At 59.4% G+C, this 6350-nt stretch overlaps 1 protein-coding gene across 1 annotated transcript in view; it reads right to left on the bottom strand.

The window, feature by feature from the left end:
- Nucleotides 1-6350, bottom strand: part of LOC138732396 (keratin, type II cytoskeletal 3-like) — a 50171-nt gene that overhangs the window by 36775 nt on the left and 7046 nt on the right. The gene's annotated exons all lie outside the window — the stretch shown is intronic.

The following is a 6350-nucleotide window of genomic DNA, read 5'->3' as shown; positions in this document are numbered from 1 at the left end:
GGGTTGAGAGAGGATCAGAAGGTGGACAAGAGGGTTGAGAGAGGATCAGAAGGTGGACAAGAGGGTCAAGAGAGGTTTGGAAGGTGGACAAGAGAGTCGAGAGAGGATCAGAAGGTGGACAAGAGGGTTGGAAGAGGGTCTGGAGGTGGACAAGAGTGTTAAAATAGGGTCAGAAGGTGGGCAAGGGGGTCAGAAGGTGGACAAGAGGGTTGAGAGAGGATCGGAAGGTCAACAAAGGGGTTGGAAGAGGGTTGGGAGGTGGACAAGAGGGTCGGAAGGTGGATCGGAAGGTGGGCAAGAAGGCTGGAAGGTGGACAAGAGGGTTGGAAGGTGGACAAGAGGGTCGGAAGGGGGTTGGAAGGTGGACAAGAGGGTTGGAAGGTGGAAAAGAAGGCTGGAAGGTGGGCTACGAGGCTGGAAGAGGGTTTGAGGAAGGCTGGGAGGCGAGCAGGAAGGTTTCGAGAAGGCTGGAAGGAGGTCGGAGCGGAGCTGGTTGCAGGACAGGCAGGACGGGCAGGACGGGTTGGGGAGGAGGGTGGAAGGCGGGGAGAGCAGCTCGGGTTTATATTTCGGAGTTGGGGGAGGAGAACGGAGACACGGGAGAGGCACCTGCTCCGCATTAACCCCTTCGGAGCCGCCAGGAGCCATCAGAATCCACCAGAAGCCACTAGGAACCACCAGGAGCCACCAGGAGTCACCAGAAGCCACCGGGAACCACCAGGAACCACCAGGAGCCACCAAGATGTACCAGGAGCCACCAGGCTGGGGTCACATCCTGCCCGCTGTGGGGGCTTAGGGGGGTACTGAGGTCCCCACAGCTGCACGGCTGGTTCCTCACCCCAAAACCATCTTTTGGTGCCACCACCCCGTCAGCACCTTGAAGGCCAAACCCTCCCAGCTTGGCTCTGGCGTGGGGTGAGACCCCCAGTCCCCATCCCCAACCTTGGTCCCCAAGGTTTTGTCCCCATCTTGGGTCCCCCAAACTATGGCCCCAAGCCCTTGGCCCCGACCTACGTCCCCAGCCCACATCCCCAAACTGGTTCCCAACTCGTGTCCCCAACCTACACCTCCAAGCCTATGTCCCCAGCTCGTGTCCCCAACCCCGTTGCCCCAACCTCCAACCCAAACCTCCATCCCCAATCCCACACCCCCGCCTTTCGTCCCCAGCCTGTCCCCCCAGGTCAATGTCCCCAACCTACAGCCCCAAGGTTGTGGCCCCAAGCCCATGTTCCCATTCACTGTCCCTAACCCATGTCCCCAGGCCCATGTCCCCAGTCTACGTCCACAAACCAGCATCCCTACACCCATGTCCCCATCCCATGTTCCCATCCCATGTCCACAAGCCTATGTCTCCAAGCCCATGTCTCCATCCCATGTCCTCAAGCCTGTGTCCCCATCCCCTGTCCCCAAGTCCATGTCTCCCAGACCGTGTCCCCAAGCCCGTGTACCCATCCCATCTCTCCATCCCATCTTCCATCCCATCTCCCCAAGACCATGTCCCCATCCCATGTCGTCAAGCCCATGTCTCCAAGCCCATGCCCCCATCCCATCTTCCCATCCCATGTCCCCATCCCATGTCCCCAACCCATGTCCCCAACCCATGTCCTCAAGCCTGTGTCCCCATCCCACATCCCCATACCATGTCCCTACCTCATGTCCCCACCCCATGTCCTCAAGCCTGTGTCCCCATCCCATGTCCTCAAGCCTGTGTCCTCATCCCATGTCCCCAACCCCACGTCTCCCATCCCATCTCCCTATCCCATGTCCTCAAGCCTGTGTCCCCATCCCACAACCCCATCTCACGTCCTCACCTCATGTCCCCAAGCCCATGTCCCCACCCCATGTCCCCAAGCCCATCTCTCCAAGCCCATTTCCTCAGCCCCACCAGCCCCTGCTCTCCAGCATCTCTACCTTCTGCACAACCCCTGCCCTCAAAAGGAGGTCAAACCCACCAAAAAAAAGGACCATTTTGTGTAGTTTTGGCCAAACCCCACGAGCCATGGGCACCAAGAACCTCATCCCCAGGACGAGGCCACCCACGGGGAGTCCACCTGCATTTCCAGAGGCCAGAGAAGAGCGAGTCCAGAGGAGAGCAATGAAGCTGGTGAGGGGGCTGGAGAAGAAGAGGAGCAGCTGAGAGAGCTGGGGGTGTTTAGCCTGGAGAAGAGGAGGCTGAGGGGAGACCTCCTTGCTCTCTCCAACTCCCTGAGAGGAGGTCGTGGAGAGGAGGGAGCTGGGCTCTTCTCCCAAGGGACAGGGGACAGGACGAGAGGGAATGGCCTCAAGCTCCACCAGGGGAGGGTCAGGCTGGACATCAGGAAAAAAATTTTCAAGGAAAGGGTCATTGGGCAGTGTCCGAGGCTGCCCAGGGATGGGGTTGAGTCCCCTTCCCTGGAGGGGTTTAAGGGATGGGTGGACAAGGTGCTGAGGGACATGGGTTAGTGATTGATGGGAATGGTTGGACTCGGTGATCCAGTGGATCTTTTCCAGCCTGGTGATTCTATGATTTCCACCTGCTGCTCTGGATCCACCTGGCCCGGGGTGGAGTTGGCCATGGGCGGTGGTGGCTCAGGACCCGGCTTGCCCGGCACGGGAGTGGCAGGCGCTGGGCCGAGACGGCACGCGGCACCCAGCACCTCCAGGCAGGGATTTAGAACTTGGCGAGGTTTGGGTTGTCTTCGTTCCGTTGTCTTCAGCGCGGCAGGAACGTGGCTCTGGGGCAGCAGCAGGGAGGACAACCTGGAATCCATGGGGCCACCTCTTCATCCAGCTCCACGTCTCCCCGAGGAGGTAGATCCATGGGTTCTTCAGCCAGCTTGGGCTGTCCCGTCCAGCCATGGACTTTCCTACACACCCATCCACCCACCCCTCCATCCTTGGCCAACCCAACCACCCACCCACCCTTCTAGAAGTCCATTCATCCACCTAACACCATCCTCAGCCAAACTTGACAACCCATCCATCCTTCTAGACCCCTCCTAGATACCCATCTGCCTTGTCCTTCCAATCTTGGCAAGGCTCAACCACCCATCCCTCTAGATATCCATCCCTCCATCCATCTTTCCATCCATCCATTCCAGGATAGACCCAACCACCTTCCGATCCTCCTAGATCTCCATTCCTACAGCCATCCCTTCATCCACCAGGACAGTCCCACTTTATGGACCCCCCCAAGAGATGTTCTCCATGCCCCCAGAGATGCTCTTCAACCCCCTAGAGCAGCTCTCCATCCCCCCAGAGACACTCTCCATCTCCCCAGAGAAGCTCTCCATCTCCCCAGAGAAGCTCTCCATCCCCCCAGAGATGCTCTCCAACTCCCCAGAGATGCTCTCCATCCCCCCAAAGATGCTCTCCATCTCCCCAGAGATGCTCTCCATCACCCCAGAGACGCTCTCCATCTCCCCAGAGACGCTCTCCATCTCCCCAGAGACGCTCTCCATCCCCAGAGAGGCTCTCCACCCCTAGAGATGTTCTCCATCCCTCCAGAGAAGCTCTCGATCCCCCTAGAGAAGCTCTCCATCCCCCCAGAGAAGCTCTCCAACCCCCCCAGAGACACTCTCCATCCAGCCCAACCTCTCTTATCACAAAGGAATTTGCAAGCCAGGCAAATACCTTCCACCCCACCAAGATAAGAGAAACCGGACACCCACCAGGGATGGAGGGGACCCTGAGGGGGGGGTGGGATGGACACGGAGACCCCACTGGGTGGCCTCCAGCCCCCAAGGCAGGTCCAGAGGGAGGAGGACAGGAGGGGGGAGGGGGGGTTCTGGCTGCAGCTTCATCACTCAGGAATGTGGCTGGACCTCGCCTGGAGATTTTAACCCTTGGAGAGTTGGGTCCTGCCCTGCTGGGCGTGGGGGGGGCCATGGCTGGGGACAGCGGGGCAGGTGGTGGCCTTGAGCCCTGAAGGTCCAGGTGAACCCCTTGGAGATGCCTCCATGCTGGAATGGAGGATGGAGAGGGGCCATGAGCACCTTAAGGAATGGGAAAAAGGGGGGGTCAGGGAAGGGGGGCCCTCCACTTGACCAGATCCTACAAGGAACCCAAGGTGGGACCCCAGGGTAGGATCTCAGGCTGGGTCCCCCTTGACCAGACCCTGGATGGGACACCAGGGTGGGACCTTCTTGACCAGATACCATGGGGACCCTAAGATGGGACCCCTGTATGGGATCCCTTGACCAGACCCCATGGAGAGCCCATGATGGGACCCCAAGGTGGGACCCCCTTGACCACATACCATGGAGACCCCACGATGGGACCCCAAGGTGGGACCCCATTGATCAGATACCATGGAGACCCCATGATGGGACGCTAAGGTGGGACCCCATGATGGGATCCCTTGACCAGACCCCATGGAGACCCCAAAACAGGACTTCTCAGGGCCCCCTCAGCCCCGGTGCCTCCATTTCCCGGTGTCCCTTCTCCTCCTCCACCGGTGACACCGAAATGGCGCGGAGTTGGCAGAAGAACAAAGGGCTCGAGCCGCGGGTCAAGAGGGAAACGGGGAAAAGGGGCTGGAATGGGGTAAAATGGGGAGGGAATGAGGTGAAATGGGGATGGAGTGGGGTAAAATGGGGTAAAATGGGGTAAAATGGGGCTGGAATGGGGTAAAATGGGGTTGGAGTGGGGTAAAATGGGGTTGGAGTGGGGTAAAATGGGGCTGGAATGGGGTAAAATGGGGCTGGAGTGGGGTAAAATGGGGCTGGAATGGGGTAAAATGGGGATCGAGTGGGGTGAAATGGGCTGGAATGGGGTAAAATGGGGCTGGAGTGGGGTGAAATGGGGCTGGAGTGGGGTAAAAAGGGCTGAAATGGGGTAAAATGGGTGGGAATGGGGTAAAATGGGGCTGGAATGGGGTAAAATGGGGCTGGAATGGGATAAAATGGGGCTGGAGTGGGGTGAAATGGGGCTGGAGGGGGGTAAAATGGGGCTGGAATGGGGTAAAATGGGTTGGAGTGGGGTAAAATGGGGCTGGAATGGGGTAAAATGGGGCTGGAGTGGGGCAAAATGGGGCTGGAATGGGGTAAAAAGGGCTGAAATGGGGTAAAATGGGTGGGAATGGGGTAAAATGGGGTGGAATGGGGTAAAATGGGGATGGAGGGGGGTAAAATGAGACAAAATGGGGTAAAATGGGGCACAAGTGTTGGAGGGGGGGTTGGGGGGGGGGTCTGGGCTGCTCTGGCCCCTCAGTTTCCCAGGACAAAGGCCGGGGAGAGGCCAGGATGGGGCCCCCCCTGCCCCCCCGCTTTCAGACTCACCCTGAGAGCAAACAAACACGGGAGGGGCCGGAGCTGGGGGGGGGAGAGAAGGAGCCCAACACCCCCCCCCCCCCCCCCCAAAAAAAAGAACCCCATGACCCTCCCTCTCCTGGGGTTCAGTGGGGGGGGTTCTTCACCCTATAAGTTGTGGGGCTGAGCCCCTCTCTTCACCTCACAAATTGTGGGGCTGATCCCCCTCCCTTCACCCCATAACTTGTGGGGCTGAGCCTCATCCCTTCACCCTACAAGTTGTGGGGCTGAGCCCCATCCCTTCACCCCATAACTTGTGGGGCTGAGCCTCATCCTTTCACCCTACAAGTTGTGGGGCTGAGCCCCATCCCTTCACCCCATAACTTGTGGGGCTGAGTCCCTCTGTCCTTCACCCCATAACTTGTGGGGCTAATCCCCCTCCCTTCACCCCACAACTTGTGGGGCTGAGCCCCTTCCCTTCACCCCACAACATGTGGCACTGAGTCCCTCTGTCCTTCACCCCACAACTTGTGGGGCTGAGCCCCATCCCTTCACCCCACAACTTGTGGGGCTGAGTCCCTCTGTCCTTCACCCCACAACCTGTGGGGCTGAGCCTCATCCCTTCACCCCACAACTTGTGGGGCTGATCCCCCTCCCTTCACCCCACAACTTGTGGGGTGTTTCTCTCGGGAACAAAGCCCTGGGCAGGTCGGACCCCCCCTCGCTGTGGGGCGGGGCTGTGGGGCTGCCCTGCCCTCCCCCCCCCCGGGCTATAAATCCCCAGTCCTCTGTCCGTCCCTCCTTCCACTCGTCTGTCCACCCTTCCATCGACTCGTCCATCCGTCCGTCCGTCCACCGGTTCATCCTTCTGTGGGTCCGTCTCTTCGTCCGTCTGTCTGTCCACCCACCCTTCCATCTGCTTGTCCTTCTCTCCATCTGTCCGTCTGTCCACTCGTCCACCCACCTCTCCTTCTGTCCGCCCGTCTGTCCGTCCACCCACTCGTCCACCTACCTGTCCTACCCACCCACCTGTCCTTCTGTCCACCCACCTGTCCTTCTGTCCACTCACCTGTCCTTCACCCAACTCTCCTGTCCACCTGTCTGTCCATCCACCCACTCATT

This window comes from Phaenicophaeus curvirostris, chromosome 30 (assembly GCF_032191515.1).
Source record: "Phaenicophaeus curvirostris isolate KB17595 chromosome 30, BPBGC_Pcur_1.0, whole genome shotgun sequence".
In the NCBI taxonomy this organism is placed as follows: domain Eukaryota; kingdom Metazoa; phylum Chordata; class Aves; order Cuculiformes; family Cuculidae; genus Phaenicophaeus; species Phaenicophaeus curvirostris.
Note: the sequence above shows the minus strand (reverse complement) of the source record. Positions and strands in the feature narration are given on the sequence as shown.